This window comes from Oryctolagus cuniculus, unplaced genomic scaffold (assembly GCF_964237555.1).
Source record: "Oryctolagus cuniculus unplaced genomic scaffold, mOryCun1.1 SCAFFOLD_74, whole genome shotgun sequence".
Lineage (NCBI taxonomy): Eukaryota > Metazoa > Chordata > Mammalia > Lagomorpha > Leporidae > Oryctolagus > Oryctolagus cuniculus.
In genome coordinates, this window is record NW_027208339.1 from 159,143 (window position 1) to 179,604 (window position 20,462).

Sequence of the window (20,462 nt, forward strand, 5' to 3'; positions counted from 1 at the left end):
TAGATGTCTTCAATTTTGATTATCATTCTTCTTTAGAATATCTGAAAGAAATCCAGTTTCTCACTTTAAAATATACCAGTGTGTTAGAATTCAGTATTAAATGACTTTGTTTAAAAGTGTTATTTAATCTATTGCTTTAAGTAGTAATACTATGGCCATTGTAAAACAAAATCCTTATCATTTTTCATAAAACAGAAAGGGCCTTTAAAACATCATCACTAAAAATATTAAGAGACCTAAAATATAACATTCTTAAAACCCAAGTGATACCATTCAAAATTTTCAAATATGCAGGGATAGTTCGTGTCAAGTAACTAAATAATTGTTAAGTGTATATATGGAATAGCTTCTATAAATTCTTTTGGCAAGGGCTGGCACTGTGCCATAGTGGGTGAGGCTGCCACCTGCAGTGCTGGTGGCATCAGCACATGCCCATAGGGGCATCAGTTCAAGACCTGGATGCTCCACTTCCTATCCAGCTCTCTCCTATGGCCTGGGAAAGCATTATAAAATGGTCCAAGTGCTTGGGCCCCTGCACCTGCATAGGAGACCAGGAAGAGGCTCCTGGCTCCTGCCTTCCAGTCAGCACAGCTCCAGCCATGGAGGCCAACTGTGGAGTGAACCAGTGAATGGAAGACCACTCTCTCTGCCTATCCTTCTCTCTCTGTGTAATTCTGACTTTCAAATAATATAAATAAATCTTCAAAAAATTCTTTTGGCAAATAGATGAAGCTACTTGTTATACATTTCAAATAAATAGCAAACATACTAGAAAAATATATTGAATAAAATTTAAGCAACTCATAGCTATACACAGAAATTTCTCACCATAACAACATAGCAACCACTAAATTTCCAAATTCAATTTTCCACAACTTAGAATCTTTAACTCCAGATGGACTACAAAATTGACAGAACAGTGGCCTATGTATCAGGATACCTAATGCTAATACAGAATTATCCCTGCCACAACTTACCTATGTGACCTTGAACAGTTCACTTAACTTCTCTGGGCTTGGCATTTAGCATCCTCATGTGATAAAGGAGGCTTGGATAAGATCAGTTGTACTCTATCTTGAGACTTCAATGATCTCTCAGTTTCCAAACAGGCACCTTAAGGGAAAGTAAACCTTTAGATCAAAGCTTACATTTTTAAACATAAATATATTTTAAACTGTCTCTACAACTAGTACAAAACAACACATTCAAATGTGTACCATGCCACTTTTCAATATTTGGGAATAATTAATGCATCATTTTAGAGCATTGTCTTGAGGCCAGTGCTGTGGTGTAGCCAGTAAAGCCACTGCATGCAGTGTGGGCATCCCATATGGAGGCCGGTTCAAGTCCAGGCTGCTCCACTTTCCATTCAGCTGTCTGCTATAGCCTGGGAGAGCAGTAGGAAGTTGGCCCAAGTCCTTGGGCCCCTGAATCTGCATGGGAGACCCTGAAGAGGTCCTGGCTCCTGGTTTCAGATTGGCATATCTCTGACCTTTTAGGCCATCTGGGGAGTGAACCAGCAGATGGAGGACCTCTCTCTCTCTCTCTCTTCCTCTTGTTCAATATCTGTGTAACTCTGACTTCCAAATAAATAAATAAATAAATCTTTTAAAAAATCAAAAGAATATTGTCTGGCACACAGTGAACCACTAAGTACAAGATATTATTAGTAATATTAGATTGAAATGTTGAAATAAAGTAGGCAATAAGCCTTAAGATGCAAATTAATACCAAGAAATATAATCTCAAATTTCTGTGTTCAACAAGGTAGTCTCTTTTCACTACTAACTTTATACTAAATAAGATATTTTGATATTTTGTTAAGAGTAAATTTATCGGGGGCCAGCGCCGTGGCTCACTTGGTTAGTTCTCCACCTGTGGTGCTGGTATCCCTTATGGGCAAAGTGTTCTAGTCCTGGTTGCTCCTGTTTCAGTCCAGCTTTCTGCTATGGCCCAGGAAGGCAGTGGAGGATGGCCCAAGTGCTTGGGCCCTGCACCCGGATGGGAGACCAGGAGAAAGCACCTGACTCCTGGCTTTGGATGGGCACAGCTCCAACTGTGGCAGCCATTTGGGGACTGAACCAATGGAAGGAAGACCTTTCTGATTTCTCACTGTATATAACTCTACCTGTCAAATAAAAAAATTATTAGTTTTTCATAAAAACTGCAGTATTGAAAAAGTTCTAAAATCCCTCTAATTCTAAATGTCTGTGACTGCTAACTCATTAGCACATATTGCATTCTTTACATCTGGGTAATCATGACAATTCACTTTTAAATGATTAACAGATCTGCTGTTATATATAAATACATGCTTTTCCGAAAATCATACAATAAGCAGGCTACATACTGTACTTCAAGTAAAACTGCCATATCCAGTCCTACAATTGTAAATAAGACAGTTTCAATTGTTCAGCATTATCAATTATAAATTCCAATAGTGTAGCAATAGTCATAAGAATAAAGGATCCAATGCTGTGGTGTAGCAAGTAAAGCTGTGGCTTGCAGTGCTGACATCCCACATGGGTGCCAGTTCAAGTCCTGGCTACTCAAATTACTATCCATCTTTTTATGCAAGTAAGACTTACTATCCAGCAGTAGAGGATGGCCCAGGCCCTTGGGCTCCTGCACCTGCATAGGAGACCCAAAAGATGCTGCTAGCTCCTGGCTATGGATTGGCACAGCTCCAGCCATTGTGGCCAAATGGGGAGTGAACTAGTGGTTGGAAGACTGCTCCCTCTCTCTCTCTCCTTCTCTGTGTAACTCTGACTTTCAAGTAAAATAAATGAATCTTTTTTTAAAAAGGATGAAATAAAAAGGAAGATGAAGATTACAAAATTGTTTAATTTTTTTAATAAATATAAATTTCCAAAGTACAGCTTTTGGATTACAGTGGCTTCCCCTCCCCAAAACATCCCTCCCACCCATAATCCTCCTATTTCCTGCTTCCTCTCCCATCCCAGAAGATTACAAAATTGTATGAAGGACATTTGTACAGTAAACAAATATACTGATTTCCAATGCAATATTTGAATACTTGAAGCAGGAACGCTAAGTACTTCTTTGCCAAAATAACATGTTTTGTCCAGTGTAAAACCCATTTGCCATCCCAATACACAAAGGGATTTGGGGCAAGAAGGAAAAAAGAAGTCCACACATGCAGAAATTTTAAGCAAAACAAAATAGAGAATGTATTTAGTTTCATGAAAATCACACAAGAATTAATAGTATTCCACCCATTTCCAACAAATATTTTTAAGTTTAATGAATGAATAAATTTTCAGTTACATAGCAGAAAACTTCTACCCTCTCCCATAAAACTGAAAAAGAAACTTTTTAAAAGTAAAAACTGATGAAAGAATTCTGCAATACATGTTAATGTTAAGTAGCCCAGCAGAGTTTATTTAGAAATACAAACACACACACAGAAAATAAATACATTAAAATCTTACTGAATAGTCCAGTAATAGTTCAGGATCCAATATGTGTGCAAAAGATTCTGGATTTCCCAGTCACTTTGTATAGGAAATGATGTGCTTTGCTATGTAGCATGTACCTTTAGATTCCTGAACACCTCCACTTTGCTTCTTACCCTGAGTCCCAGCAAATACAGGAACACAGCTGTTGAGTCATTCATTTTCTGGATTTGGGAATATCAAAGAATTAATGAGTATAGAAAGTTGTACAGCAGAGACCAAATATCCAAGGGAGTTCAGGAAAATCAATTGAACAAGTCAAACTACTATGAATGTATACTGAATGCTCTGTTTTTAATATGTCTTACTTACCTAAAAAGACATGAGGGCTATTGCTCTCTCTCTTAATACAACTAAGGAGAAGATATCACCAATGCTCAAGAAAAATGAATACACAGCAGAGCTAATACAAAATCCCAAAATTCCAAAATAGAAAAACTGGATATGCACTCCTTACACACACCCTGAAGTGACAATGAAGTAGAACAAATCTAAAATTAGAAAAAATTCTTTTTTTAAAGATTTATTTATTTATTTTAAAGTCAGAGTTGCACAGAGAGAGGCAGAGAAGAGAGAGGGGTCTTCCATCCACTGGTTCTCTCCCCAGTTGGCTGCAATGGCCAGAGTTGTGCCAATCCAAAGCCAGGAGCAAGGAGCTTCTTCCAGGTCTCCCACATGGGTGCAGGGGCCCAGGACTTGGGCCATCTTCTACTGCTTTCCCAGGCTTTAGCAGAGATCTGGATCCATATGAGCTGCCAGCACTGCAAGTGGTGGCTCTACCCACTATGCCACACCACTGGCCTTGAAAATTCTTGTCAAATTAAGAACATTTAACCTTTGTTTTAGAGTGCATTATTAAAATATCTAAACTGGGGGAATACATAATTTCTTTCTTTAGAAATCAGAAGAGAAAAAGAACACTTCAAGCCTACTGTGACACCACACAGAAGGAATGGAGAATCATGACCTCAATTAGCCTAGGGACAGAATAAAAGGGAGGGAAATAGGAACAACAGAATTAAGATGAATAAGCTTTGAGAGCTGAGGGAATCTGAATGTAAAGAAAAGGCATGCAGTTAACTGAAACAATAGAGATAAGTCTGAGAGGAAAAAACATTGTTAAGTCATATTAATGGGGCCAGAGCTGTGACTTAGTAAAGTAAAAAAAAAATCTCAAATTTGTTTTTAAATTATATAATTAAAAAAGATTAAAAAAGATGTTCAATCTTAAGTCTCTACAGCATAAGATATACATCGATTTTCCCAGGTTCTATTTGCATTTATTAACAAAGTTTCATGGGTATAATCACTAAAGTGGCTCCAATAAGTCTTTTTATAAAAATTATTTTTTATTTTGACAGGCAGAGTGGACAGTGAGAGAGACAGAGAGAAAGGTCTTCCTTTTTCTGTTGGTTTACCCCCTAGTGACCGCTGCCGCCAGTGTGCTGCGGCTGGCACATGGCGCTGATCCAAAGCCAGGAGCCAAGTGCTTCCTTCTGGTCTCCCATGCAGGTACGGGGCCCAAGCACTTTGGCCATCCTCCATTGCACTCCTGGGCCATAGCAGAGAGCTGGACTGGAAGAGGAGCAACTGGGACAGAATCTGGCTCTCCCAGCAGGACTAGAACTTGGTGTGCCTGCACCGCAGGTGGAGGATTAGCTTATTGAGCCATGGCGCCTGCCTCCAATAAGTCTTAACCTGGGATGCAACTAAATTTAACAAGGATACTCAATAGGAATTTTAGAAGAATTCCAAAATATGTATCAGAATAAAAATACTTTACTTGGTACATCTCATTTTAACTATACTATTGTCTAAATTTCCAAATGTCAGATGTACTAAAAAAATCCCCAAAGCAGCAGAGTTGGTCCGACATGATGAGGAATAAAATAAAGAAAATGAGAATTCGCAGATCCCAGATTAAAATAACCAAGAAGGCCCAATAACAGAAAACTCAATGTCTTCATACACTAACATTTATTACCTCAGATTTATTTAACAAAAAGGTGATTATTCCAGCTACATCCCATTAGGTAGCCCAATTTTACCTGCTAAATCCATTTAAAAAAAGCACCTCATGATATATTACTAAAATCATATTGCTATATGCCATCCACCATGTCCACTGTACCTTATACCTAATGTTAACAGATTTGATGAAAATCAGTAGATAAATGATGTGTTTTAACCAAGTGTGGGAAATGTCTTTTGTTCAACGTTTTTCCAAAAACCCCTCAGTCTCAGTTTGCCTTCACATTGAAAAGACACTTCTGAGGTTTACTAATCAGTCCAGCTTCTTCGCGCCTCCCTCCAATGAAAGGGGCTAAAATCCATCAAAATAAACTCTAGGCACTGTCCTTGTGCTCCCAGTGACTTTTTCACTCTAGGGGCTCACAAACCTTCTAAATTCTTTAGATCACCTGTGATGTCCATTAGTTCTCAAAGACTATGATGCAAGTAATTTCCCCTCTTGGAACCTTGTTATTAACTGTGCTGTATGAGAAATGAAGTCTCCTACACACCTTGTGCTTACGATTCTCCAAACCATGTTGCCTGCTAGGACTTTGGCCATGAATATAGGACAGCAATACCTGAACATGATTACTGAGATCTCCTTAATAAAGGATAGACTGGGGCCAGCACTGTGGTGCAGTGGTGTAATCCTTTACCTGCAGTGCTGGCACCCCATATGAGCACCAGTTCTAGTCCCCATTTCTCCTTTTCCCATCCAGCTCTCTGCAATAGCCTGGGAAAGCAGTAGAAGCTGTTCCAAGTGCTTTGGTCCCTGCCAAAATGTGGGAGTCCTGGAAGCTCCTAGCTCAGATTGGCCCAGCTGCAGACATTGCAGTCATTAGGGGAGTAAATGAGCATATGGAAGACCTTTCTGTGTCTCTTCTTCTCACTCTCTGTAAGTAAACCTGTCAACTACATAAATGAATTCTTTATATATATATTTACATTTATTTATATATATTTATGTATATAAATATATTCATATATAAAATATATTATGCTTTATCATATAATATATTATATAATATATAATAATTATAAACAGATAATATTATATAATTTACTATAACTATTATATATATTATATATATATATATATTATTGAGATGACTTCAATAGCCAGAGTGTGGCCAGGTTGAAGCCAGGAGCTCCTCCTCCAATGTGTGTGGCAGCAACCCAGGCACTTGGACCATCTTTCACTGCTTTTTCAATCCATTGGTATGGAGCTGGATCAGAAATAATTATATATTTATATATAAATAAATTCATATATAATATTTATATATAATTATATATTATATATTTATGATAATTATATGTAATTCCATATTATGTATAGAAATATATAATATATATTATAATATATAAATATATATACGATGGATCAAAATGCGGCATTCTCCATTTGGCAGAAGAGACAGGCTCCAATATCTACTGTCTATGTCAGTATGTCAGTATATTGCAGGAGGTAACCCCTCTACCAAATAAGAAAAGCTATTTCAGTTCAGCTGGACATCATTCTGCTGACTGTTGACCTTATTACTGTTAGTCTGGATGCTTTCATTGGTTGCAATCCAGAGACCCAATTTTCCCATAGATATAAACATCAGCAAACATGAAAATTTGGTAAGAAAAGCTTAAACTGAGAGTTATGATTAATAACTATTTTAACAAAATTTCTCAGAACCCATCTAATCCAAACCTTGGACAATTGGGAGCTGTTGTACTTAGCCCACCCATAATCAAAATGGATTCTAAATCCTTCAACTGCAAGGAGAGTATCATAGACATTAATGCTCCAAACGGATCCAGTTCCCTGCTAATGTGTCTGGAAAAGCAGCACAGGGTGACTCAAATATTGGGGCTCCTGCACCCATGTGAGAGACCTGGAAGAAGCCCCTGGCTCCTGATATCAGTCTGTCCTAGCCACAGTCATTGCAGCCATTTGAGGAGTGAACAAACCAGGAGGAAGATCCATCTCTCCCACTCTCTCTTTCTAGTGCTGCCTTTCAAATTCATAAATAGACCTTTAAGAAAGTCGATCACTTCAATAAATTTGCCATTGCTCAGTCATGATGACTTTTACTACCTTAAGTTCTTTTTCAAAAGATTTATTTATTGGAAAGCCAGAAAGAGGAGCTGGTGGTTGTGGTGCAGTGGACAAAGTTGCTATCTGTTACATTGGCATCCTGTATGTGCACCAGTTCAAGTACCAGCTATTCCATTTCTGATCCAGCTCCTTACCAATGGACTGAAAAAGCAGGGAAAGATGGCCCAAGTGCTGGGATGCTGCCACGCACATCGGAGGAAAAGCTCCTGGCTTCAACCTGGCCACACTCTGGCTATTAAAGTCATCTCAAAAATGAATTAGGTGGTGGAAGATTTCTGTCTCTCCCTCTCTCTGTAACTCTTTCAAATAAGTAATTAAATATTTTAATATGATAAAAAATGGCAGAGAGACACAGAGACAAAGAGAGAAGGAAAGAGAAGCAGAGAGATCTCCCATCTGCTGGTTCACTTTCTATATGGCTACAACTGTGCAAGACCAGGTTTCAAGTCCCCATTGAGGTTACAGTTCTCCAAATTAGATGACAAGAAGGAAAGATTTTGAGCTATTATCCATTTCTTCCCAGGGATATTAACATGAAACTGATTTGGAAGTGGAGTACCCAAAACTCAGATTAGCACTGCAATATATGATGCGGGCACCTGTTGTGATGGCTAACAAATTGGAAAACCTAGAGGAAAAATCAACAGATTCCTGGACATACACAATATACCAAAATTGAGTCATGAAGACACATAGAAAAGCTAAACAAATCAAAAACCAAGACAGAGATTGGATGAGTAATAAAGACCCTCCCAAGAAAGAAAAGTCCAGGATCAGACAGCCTCACTATTGAATTCTACAAGTCTTTTAAAGAACTAATGCTTCTCAAACTATTCAACACAATTGAAAGAGAGACAATCCTCTCAAACTCCTTCTATTAATCTGACAATGACTGATTCTATCATTTATTTATACATAATGTTGAGAAAATCAGAAGTATTTGTTAGGACTTCTGCTAAAATGCACTAGATTTATAATTTTTAAATACATCTTTCCTAGATGTAATGCAGTCCTTTGCTACTTTAGAGTATCAGAAATTTAAAATGTTGGACTGGTGCTGTGGTGGAGCAGGTTAACACCCTGGCCTGAAGCTCCAGCATCCCATATGGGGGCCAGTTCAATACTCAGCTGCTCCACTTCTGATCCTGCTCTCTGCTATGGCCTGGCAAAGTAGTAGAAGATGGCCCAAGTCCTTGGGCCCCTGTACCGATCTGGGAGACCTGGAACTAGCTCCTGGCTCCTGGCTTCAGATCAGCACAGCTCTGGCAGTTGCAATCAATTAGGGAGTGAACATCAGATGGAAGACCTCTCTCTTTCTCTCTGGCTCTCCTCTCTGTCTGTAACTCGACTTGTAAATAAATAAATAAATAAATCTTTAAAACAATTAAGAAATTTAAAATGTGAAAGGTTTTTAAAAAATGTATTTCTTTATTGTGAGGCAGAGTGACAGATATAGAGAGGAAGAGAAAGAGAGGTCTGCTATCCACTGGTTCACCCCTAAATGGCCAGAATGGCTGGAGCTGGGCCGATCTGAAGCCAGGTGCCAGAAGCCAGGAGTCAGCAGCTTCCTCCAGGTCTCTCACATGGGTGCAGGGGCCCAAGCACTCAGGGCATATTCCACTGCATTCCTAGGCCATTAGCAAAGAGCTGAATTGGAAATGCAGGAGCAGGGACTCAAACTGGTGCCCATGTGGGATGCTGGTGCTGCAGGTGGATGCTTAATCTACTATGCCACAGAGTGGGCCCAGGGAAAGGTTTTAGGAAGACATCTTTCATGTAGACTAGGCTGCAATATTGCAAGGTAAGGTTTAGCTTTTATTTCCACACATCAGTATTCATCTTTTAGCAACTATAAATCCTGAATATCATACATATAAACATAAATATAGGTAACTGCAGATTTTGTTGTCATTCTTTCTAATTCTCTTTTAATGTCTGCTAATAGGCCATCTTATGGATTATTATATTGATGTTACCTGTACACAACCATCAGGCATTTCCACTGTTGAATGTGTTTATGTGTACAGGTAGTTTTGTTTGTGTGTACATGAATGCACATTTGATGGAGATAGCACTGACAGTAATACTGTGAGAACTCCTAATGCTGATTTCAAACTTTCTGTCCTCCGCAGAGATGGCTGTCATTGAAGTAGACCACAGGGCCCCTTTGCTGTTGTGGACTGAAATGTGCCTCCCTAAAACTCAAACACTGAAGTGCTAACCACCAACATAACTCTACCTGAAGAAAGTGCTTTTAAGCAGATCAAATGATAGATGTGTCTGTCACATCAGAGAAGGGCTTCTGGAAAAATCGAGCCTATTAGCATCTTGATCTGATATTTTCAAACTCTACAACTCTGAGAAGTAAAATTCCATGATTTAAATCATATTCTCTGTGGTATTTTCTTAGCAAATTAATATATCCTCATTTCTGCTAGCATTTTCTGCTGTCATCTAGAAGGTCCTTGTGATCAGCAGAGAAATATAGAAAGTAAAAACTATGATTTTAGATTACCAAGTATCTACTAACATAAAAAAGATATCCCAGAAGCAACCTACTACCATCCTCCAGGACCCAGAAAAAAAAAAAAAAACAGGAATGAGTCAAGTTGTGGGGCAGTAGAAAAGTGAATAATGAAAGATCACAGCAGAAGTAAATAAGGAAGGGTTTGATGCTGTGGTGTAGTAGGTTAATGCCTTGTCCTGCTGTGCATGCATCCCATATGTTGTTGCTAGAAGACCAGGTTCTCCACTTCCAATCCAGCTCCCTACTAATGCACCTGGGAAATTGGTGGAAGATGGACCATGTTCTTGGGTGCTGGCACCCACATGAGAGACTTGGAAGAAGCATCTGGCCTTTCAAATAAAGAAATCTTAAAAAAAATAGAAGCAGTGTTAGCACTGTTGGAAAAACAGACACATAGTTCAATGGAAAAAATAGGCAGCTGAAATAAACTGACTTTTCTACAGCCAACCCCTATTTAATAAAGGAAATAAAACAAACAGGAGAAAGAAGAATCCCTTTAGCAAATGGTTTAAAGGAAAGTGATTATCCATATGTAGAAGCCTGAAAAGATACCCCAACACCTCATACACTATGTAAAAGCAACTCAAGGTAAATTAAAAGTCTAAATATAAAACCAAAACCTTGAGAGCTTGTTTTGAGGTTCTAGCAGAGGAGCGCAGCTACTCGTATACCCTTGACCGAAGACCGGTCCTCCTCTAGCGGGGAAGGTCGTCCTCTTCGACCGAGCACACAGCTTTGGGAGGGACGCACGTGGATTGGTGAGGGAGGAAGGGGACACCCGCCTAGCCAGCCAGATCAGCCGAAGCAACCCTGGCGATCAATGGGGTGACAGATGTCGCAGCCAGATCGCCCTCACATCCTGAGTTCATGCCGGAGCTGAGGGAAGGAAGCAATGCCGTCAGATCTGGCCGCTCTGCGGGAGTCTGAGGAACAACTCGCACCAGGTGGCCGCCGTTCCGTTGTCATGGGTAAAGGAGACCCCAACAAGCCGAGGGACAAAATGTCCTCCTATGCCTTCTTCGTGCAGACGTGCCGGGAAGAGCACAAGAAGAAACACCCTGACTCTTCGGTCAGTTTCACAGAATTCTCTAAGAAATGCTCGGAGAGATGGAAGACCATGTCTGCAAAGGAAAAGTCCAAGTTTGAAAATATGGCAAAAAGTGATAAAGCTCGTTATGACAGGGAGATGAAAAATTACGTTCCTCCCAAGGGTGATAAGAAGGGAAAGAAAAAGGATCCTAATGCTCCTAAAAGACCACCATCTGCCTTCTTTCTCTTTTGCTCTGAACATCGCCCAGAGATCAAAAGTGAACACCCTGGCCTGTCCATTGGGGACACTGCAAAAAAATTGGGTGAGATGTGGTCTGAACAGTCAGCCAAAGATAAACAACCATATGAACAGAAAGCAGCTAAGCTAAAGGAGAAATATGAAAAGGATATTGCTGCATACCGTGCCAAGGGCAAAAGTGAAGCGGGAAAGAAGGGCCCTGGTAGGCCCACAGGCTCAAAGAAGAAGAATGAACCTGAAGATGAGGAGGAAGAAGAGGAAGAGGAAGAAGATGAAGATGATGAGGAAGAGGATGAAGATGAAGAATAAATGGCTATCCTGTAATGATGAGTGTGGAGTGTGCGTGTGTGCTCAGGCAGTTGTTTTGCTAAGAATGTGAATTCAAGTGCAGCTCAATATTAGCTTCAGTATAAAAAAAACTGTACAGATTTTTGTATAGCTGATAAGATTCTTTGTAGAGAAAATACTTTTTTTAAAAAATGCAGGTTGTAGCTTTTTGAGGGGCTACTACATACAGTTAGATTTTAAAGCTTCTGATGTTGAATGTTCCTAAATATTTAATGGTTTCTTTAATTTCTTGACTTGTGTATGGTAGCACAGCAAAGTTGTAGGAATTAGTATCATTTGTAAATTTGGATTTTTTGTTAGGATGTTGCATTCTGTGTTGTTTTTTTTAAAAAAAATTTGTAATAAAATTATGTATGTTAAAAAAAACCCAAAACCTAAGTAAACCTATGAGAAACTGTAAAACATTAGCATAGACAACAGTTTTGGGTCAGATTCCAAAAGCACAAGTAACAAAATAAAATATACAAATTTGAGCATATCAAATTAAGATACATCTTCATAACAAAGTAATCAACAGAGTGAAGATACAATGGACAGAATGGCAGGAAACATTGAAAACTCTGACTATGACAAAACATTGATAGCCAGAACATACATATATAGAACTGGAAAAACTCCAAACAAGAAGCAAAATGTACACGTAAGAAATGGGCAATGATCAGAATAGATGTTTCTCAGAAGAAGAAATCTCAATGGTCAAGACATAGATGAACATGCCCAATATCACTAGCCATTAGGGAAATGTAAATCAAAACCAATAGCAGACTCCATCTGTGGGAGAAGACAATGCTTGGGTTTTCATTTGTGCAACAAGTGGGTTTAGAGGACCCTGTTCACCATTAGAGGGCAGAGTCTACATGGAAGTAAAGAATCCTTAATACTTTCCTAATGGGCTTGTTGAATTCTTGACTAATGCCTATTACCTTTGCCACAACCTTTCCAGTCTCACTACTTTCCTTCTTCCTCTTCTCTATAGCTTGCAAAAACAGTATATCTTCTATATACGGAGGATACTTTTGTTTTGTTTTATTCCTTCTGTCTCATGATGTTCCTCTAAGAAATCACAACCCTCCAAATATTCATTCATTTATGCAGTCTGCAGTTTTCATGGGCTACTACATGGCAAAGTACTAGGTTAAAGGAAAGGTATAGGTCAGGAACTGAGCAAAGTTCACAATGATGTAGCCATTGGGGAAATGAACCTGATGGAAGACATCTCTCTCTCTCTCTCTCTCTCTCTCTCTCTCTCTCTCTGTCTCTCCTTCTCTCTCTGTGTAGCTCTGATTTTCAAATAAATAAATAAATCTTTAAAAACTAACTAAATAAATATACTAATAACCTGGTGGCAACACCTTTCTATCAGAACATGTGAAGCACTCAAACACAGTTTGTCCCAGAAAGTCAGCCATAGTTTTCAAGGGCACATCTTCTACTCCATTTGTGGACATCTCTGTGTGGCGTAAGGGGTACTTATTTCTTCCATTCTTCTTTCTTACCACTCTCACAGTTATAACTTCTATTGATGCTTCCACAGAGCAGTCTTTATGAAATTGTAGAACTAATATCCTCCCATTTCAAAAATGTCATGGGTTTAACCACAGAACCCAAAATAAGACAAGTAACTGGCCTTCTTAATTACACAGTGTGGAATGTAAGATTCTCAGTGGATCACTGGGTAACTGTAAAGTACTGGGCAGAGAAAAAGATGTTACTTATCTGTATTTATGATGTTGTAATTCTCCACTTTATGCAAACTCAGATTAAAAGGGCTCCAGTTAGTGGGCAACACTGTTGCATAGTGGGTAAAGCTACTGCCTGCAGTGTCAGCATCCTATCTGGGTGCCGGTTGGGATCCTGGCTGCTGCACTTCCCATCCAGCTCTCTGCTGTGGCCTGGGAAAACAGTAGAAGATGGCCCAAATCCCTCATCTCCTGCACCCACCTATGAGACCTGGACAAAGCTCCTGGCTTCTGGTTTTGGATCCAAACAGCTCCAGCCATCCATCTCTGCTTCTACCACTCTGTAACTCTGCCTTTCAAATAAATAAATAATTATTTTAAAAACCAGCTTCATCCCAGAAGAAGCTCCTGGCTTCAGACTGGCACAGCTCCAGCTGTTGCTGCCAATTGGGGAGTGAACCATCGGACAGAAGACGTCTCTCTCTCTTTCTCTCTCTCTCCTCTCTCTGTGTAACTCTTTCAAATGAATAAATAAATCTTTAAAAAAGTAGCTCCAGTTATTGACAACACAGTAGACTTGCATTAATTTTAGTTCTCTTCTTATTTTGCAAAGGGATCAGTGGCAGGTCAAAACAGTTGACAGCCTTGCTAACAGGAGAAGAAATAGCTGAAGACAGAATATGAAAAGCAGCCAAATACATCATCAAAGAAAGAGAAGTGGACCCCATCCAACACAAACCTTTAAAAGTGGATGCTCACAATTAATGAGTGAAACAGCTGCCCACTGAAATCTTATCTAGGGAGGGAAGATGTCCTAAGTTCTGCTTCTGTAAACTCCAGTCATAAAGCTATCCTAATAAATCTGTCCCTGGCATCTCTTTTACAAACATACTGGACCCCCTGACCATTGGAAATGTGGACCTAAGTCATGAAGGCTGCCATTTAAACCCACCAATGCTGTAACAGCTAAGAAACTTGAATTTGATGCTCAGTTCTCAGGAAATCATTCCAGCTGAGCCTAGGGCCATTAATAGAAACTCCTTGGATCCTCCACTGTCTCTGTGCCTGTTTGAAAGAAGGGAGTTTTCCCACCCCAGGTTTCTGGAACAGCTTCAAATTCCACATTGGAAATATCTGATAATTAATATGAGAGGGATCAATGCACACTTCACACTGCTCCCCACCAGGAAGATGAGGTGCAAGATGAGAGCAGTGGGGCAGATCCTAGTCAGACCCTCCTTCCCACCCCTCTGCTGCCCCAGGCTCCCTGCTGAAGGCCACCCAGCCCCACCCTGCAGGAACCAGCCCAGGAAACATCAAGAGGCCTGGCCAGACTGCATTCTGAGACCACCCACAGTGGGAACCCAGCTTATTTAACTGTGGAGAGCCGGAGTCTTTCTGCCTTCTTTCCCTGCGTGTGCATGTTCCCAGAATGCTGCCCCCTATCTCCTGTAACCACTAAATAAAGCACATTAGGGACAGTTTGGGTGAGGTCCTGCAGGAGAGATTCCAGGCACTGGGAGCCTGGGAAGTGGAGGTGGGAGACAGAACAGCCTGGGTCCCAGTCCTGACCTCGGGGGAAGCTGCCATGATCGATGGCATCCTGGCACCCACCCTTCTCCCACACATGTCCCCGCCCCTTCCTGCATGCCAAACCTGCAGCAGAAAGTCCCTGGAGCAGGTACCCTTTCTTCCGGACACGCGGGGAGCGATTCGGGGAGTGGCGGGAAGAGACTCCCTGGTAAGTGGGACCCACAGGTGGAGGATGAAGAGGGAAGACGCAGCAGGAGGCAGGCTTAGGGTGAGCACTTGGAAACTGCCTGGGATCGCACGTGCAGAGCAGGAAATGGAGTAAATGCCAGAGAAGGAGAAGCACAGCCCCCAGGGCTGACCCTGATCAGGGAATGAACTCCCTCTGTTCCAACTCAGGCCCCAGGGAATGGCAGCAGCACACGCATGTGCACAGGCATTCAGAAGGCATAATACATCCGAGCTCCTGGGAACTCTGGGAAATGGAGTACAGGCCGCAGCATCCCTAGAGACACCAGCTGACCCTCCCAAAGGCTGTAGTCAGGGCTGGGTGCCCACAACCAGAGGGCCTTTGCTTTTATTCAGTCCCTCCTTCCTTTCCTTCCCCCCACCAAAATCTCAGGGATCAGTTGCTTTCTTCCTTTCCTGAATCAAATCTGAAAGAGTGACACTCACTGCTGCTAACTGACCCCAAATCCTGGCTCCCTCATAACCTCTGTCTCTTCCAGAAAAATCTTATTTACTACTTTGGCCCTAGAAATCATAAATGACTATGATAGAATGTAGCTTTTAACAGAGGTGTAGAAGGCATGGTTTAATATCCAGTTTTGAGAATACAATTTTCATTTGTGTTTTATTGATGTTTATAGTTCTTTTAAGATTTATTTATTTATTTGGAAGTCAGAGTTACAGAGAAGGAGAGGCAGAGACAGAGAGAGAGAGAGGTTTACCATCTGCTGGTTCACTCCCCAATTGGCAGCAGCAGCACAGCACCGACCCCTTATAGTTCTTTTCAAATCATTTTAAACTGTCTTTTTATTCATCTAGTACAGAGACAGAAGAATGGACACAGAGCTAACATAGCTGCGTATTCAGAGACAGGTTAAGGGGTTAAATGCCTTATATCATAGCATTTATACCTTAGATTAATTCTGGGGACAGTATTATCTGGAGTTTACAAAATAGAAACTGAATGGAAAGAGCTTAGAAAAGCATGGTGTTTTTTAATATCATAAAAAAGTCTAAGTTAAGGGCCAATCAAGGGGCCAGCACTGTGGCATAGCATGTAAAGCATTGACATTCCATATGGGTGGAGGTTGAACCCGGCTACTCTGCTTTCGATCCAACTCTCTGCTATGGCCAGGGAAAGTGGTGGAAGATGGCCCAAGTCCTTGGGCAGCTGCATCTGTGTGGGAGACCCAGAAGAAGCTCCTGGCTGCTGGCATCAGATCAGTACAGCTCGAGCCATTGTGACCAATTGGTGGGTGAACCAAAAGATGGAAGATGTCTCTCTGTCTCTCTCTCGCCTTCTACTCTGTGTAACTCTGACTTTAAAATAAATAAATAAATCTTTTTTAGAGAGCCAATCAACATATAACACTAGCTTAAAAATCTTTTCTCTTGGGTCTCAGTTTTTAAAATCTGATTTATCAAAAGGAAAAAATGTGAGTGAGATGAAGAGTACCTACAAAAATAATTTACTGTAATTATTTACTGTAATAATTTACTGTAATGATGTACTGTAATTTACTGTAATATTTTACTATAAAGAACCACATAGGATTATAACTTGTCTAGAAAACAAAGGAGATTCAAAGTTGCTATTATTTCATGGTTATTTTTTTCTTATTTTTAATATCAAGATAGTATATAAATATTATGCACTCCTAGGTATTTGTGTGTTGTTTGATATGTTTTATTTTTTAATCAGAAATTCAAAGAGATAACTGGGTAACATGGAGTTCTGTGTTTCTGATTACTTCTCTCAATTAGAGATCATGGGATTAGAGTTAGTGCTAGATTAACAATGCTTCAATCTTTATCCACTGACTTCACACCAGCATTTACTATGTTAAACAATATTCTTTGGGTAGATGGCTCTTTCTTGCCAGACTGTAAACTTCATGGGGTCTAGAAACATATTTGCTTTGACACTAAAACTCAGCATCTTGACAGTCAGTCTTTTAGTTGAATAAATACATGATATACAAAATAAATATTTCTGCCCCTCAAGAACTGCCTAAGAGAGAAGAAAATAGAAATCAATTTGATGACTCTCAGTATTAGGTGAATATATAATTTGTCATTCTGACATAAGCCTTGTCATAAAAAGGGCATATGAATAATCACACAGAGTTGAAGTGTATGAACACCTAGGGCCAAGTGGATTAAAAGTTCAGCCTAGCTATGTAAGGCATTCCATGTCAATAGGAGAGGAAGGAGGAAGAGGGGAGAGAGTGTAGGTGGGAAGGTGGTTATGGTGGGAAGAATCACCATGCTCATTACTTAGCAGCAAAGAGAGAATCTGTGATCATTTGTTGCTTAAGAAAGGGTGATAGGCATTATTTAATTAAAATGCAGGCATCACTGTTCTCCTGTCTCTGAAATAGGAAGTCTATAACTCAGAATTCCTTGCTGTTTCATCAAAAACAATTCAAAACAAAAACCTAATTAAGCATAAGTGGAAGTTGTGCATTAGAAGTCTATTCTAATCTCTAGGAGGTTCAGGGGTTGGAAAATTCATCTAAAATCTTGCTGCCAAATGTCCCACACATTTTCCATGAACACTACCCTTAAGCATAAGCTTTTTTAAAAAAAAGATTTATTTATTTGAAAGTCAGAATTACAGAGAGAGGAGAGGCAGAGAGAGAGAGAGAGAGAGAGAGAGAATCTTCCATCTGCTGGTTTACTCCCCAATTGGATGCAATGGCCAGAGCTGAGCTGATCCAAAGCCAGGAGCTAGGAGCTTCTTCCAGGTCTCCCATGTGGGTTCAGGAGTCCAAGGATGTGGGCAATCTTCTACTGCTTTCTCAGGCCACAGCACACCTGGATTGGAAGTGGAGCAGGCTGTACTCCAACCGGTGACCATATGGGATGCTGGCACTGCAGGAGGCAGCCTTACCTGCTACACCACAGCACCAGCCCCCATAAGCCCTATCTTCTGCAGAACCAGCACCCCAGACACCAGCCACCACATAGCATCCCATGGCACATTCAACCCTGGCAATGTTCTGCAGCTCTTGCTCCTCTCCACTTTCACTGGAAGAATCTGCAACTCCTTGTTTTCATGCAAGTAATTCTGATTCAGATGATGCCCCTGACACAATTGGCTGGCAAGTGCCATGGCATGTGTCCACGGCCTAGCTAAATGCAAAGCTGGAACATTTTAAACTTTTCACTGCCATGGTGAGACACGGACTCCATCTAATGAAGTAGGGGATTTTTCAGGGAGTCTAGAGAATCAAATATGACAAAATGACAAATCTTAACCAAAGAGTGCCATGGTACAGATGAAGAGAACCCAAAATGTATTTTTCTATCTTTTCTTTTCTGAGTTAAGTGCCTAAAAACAAAGCCAATGAGGGTTAAACAGACCCATTCTGAAAATTCCTTAACAACTTCATTTTCATCCAAATTAATATATTACTTGAAGGAAATAAATTTTACATAAATGAAAATGCAGTACCACAGACAATTGTACAGAACATAGCCCTTCAGTTAGCTTCACACCATCTGGGTCCATTAATGTGTTCTTCCAGAACCCAAGCTGCAGTACAATAGAACCACAGCCTCTGACATTCCTCCTCCACCCTGATGGATCTTGGGTTTTCCTCCCACCTCCCCTCTCCTGTGAATACATCAGTAGCAGGATAAATGGAATCCAAAGATACGATGATGTTATTTAACAAGGAATAAACATAGTGTTTTAGTCAGTACAATCCTCAATACTACAATAATAATTCCGAGTTCACTGACTATGAAACTAAGTATATGAAATCTATTCCTAAGTAATCGTACTATCGAGAGCTGAATGTAGACTTTCAGAGTGAAAGAAAGAGAGAATTGTGTAGACATGTGTATCTCTATAATAGAGATTTACCGCTGTACTTTATAGACAGTACACTATGTTTGTATTTTCTTGTTTTTTTTTTTTTTGTTGTTTTTTTTGTTTTTGCAGTCTGGAATAGTTTATTACATCCAGCTTTTCACTTTGGAAATTTTATGATTAGACACTAATATACAACAAATTTTGAATCCTTACAGACAATATAGAGCACCCTAGGCCCTCCCAAGGGCAGAAAACAGACCAAGAGCTCAAAGACTATCTGCAACTGCAAGAAGCAGATGAAGATATCGTCAGAAAGATACATATTCCTGCAGTGTGGCTGCTGAGCAGTTCTGCCCTTATGGATCTCATCTCTGTTTCAGATCATTAAAGAAAGTTACATGCTTTCTGACATTTCTAAAGATTTCAATAATGAGAATCTAATATATGTTCACTATGCTAAGAGCTTCAGAACAGCCCAAAGATGTGGGCCATCTATTGCTTTCCCAGGCCATAGCAGAGAGCTGGATCAGAAGAGGAGCAGCTGGGACTAGAACCGGAGCCCATATGGGATGCTGGCACTTCAGGCCAGTGCTTTAACCTGCTGTGCCACAGCACTGGCCACAACATAGTATTTCTAATAGAAGAGATGGTTAAGTCATTAACTCCTCTAAAATACAAGTTAAGTATTAGTTTTGAAACTCTGATTCATTCATGAGAAAAGCAAAAGGTTAATTTTCACTCTTTGCTTCTGGGTATGTAAATTTTCTTCTAAGAAATTAATCATGACTTTTACATCTCAGACCCTATTATGAGTAAGTAGAGAATATTGTGGGGTCATACGCTCATTCTATCAAAGGAACATTTCTCCAATTAAAGAAAACATTATGGCCATCCCATATGGGCACTGGTTGGAGTCCTTGCTGCTCCACTTCTGATCTAGCTCCTGGCTATGCCCTGGGAAAGCAGTAGAAAATGGCCCAAGTGCTTGGGCCCATGCACATGCATGGGAGAACTTGAAGCTCTTAGCTCCTGGCTTCAGATCAGGGCAGCTCCAGCCATTGCAACCAGCTGGGGAGTAAACCATCAGATGGAAGACCTCTCTCTCTCTCTCTCTCTCTCTCTCTCTCTCTGTGGGTGGGTGTTTGTAACTCTTTCAAATAAATAAACAAATCTTTAAAAAAAAAGCCAGGGGTCAGGGAAATTTCATCCAGGTCTCTCACTTGGGTGCAAGACTCAAGGATTTCTACCATATTCTACTGCTTTCTCAGTATGTTTTCAGAGACCTGCATCAGAAGTAGAACATGCAATGGGGCCCATAGAGGATGCCAGTGCTGCAGGTGTTGCTATAACCCATTTTGCCACAGTGCTTGCCCCGTAACAATTTTTAATTCCTAGGAATTAACAGGGAAGAAAGAAGTATGGCAGGATACCTTTTTTAAAAAA

The 20,462-nt window shown here is 40.3% G+C and overlaps 1 pseudogene; it reads left to right on the forward strand.

Moving 5' to 3' along the window:
* The first annotated feature begins 11,086 nt into the window (after positions 1-11,086).
* Positions 11,087-11,738, forward strand: LOC138848237 (high mobility group protein B2 pseudogene; annotated as a pseudogene).
* The last annotated feature ends 8,724 nt before the right edge of the window (positions 11,739-20,462 follow it).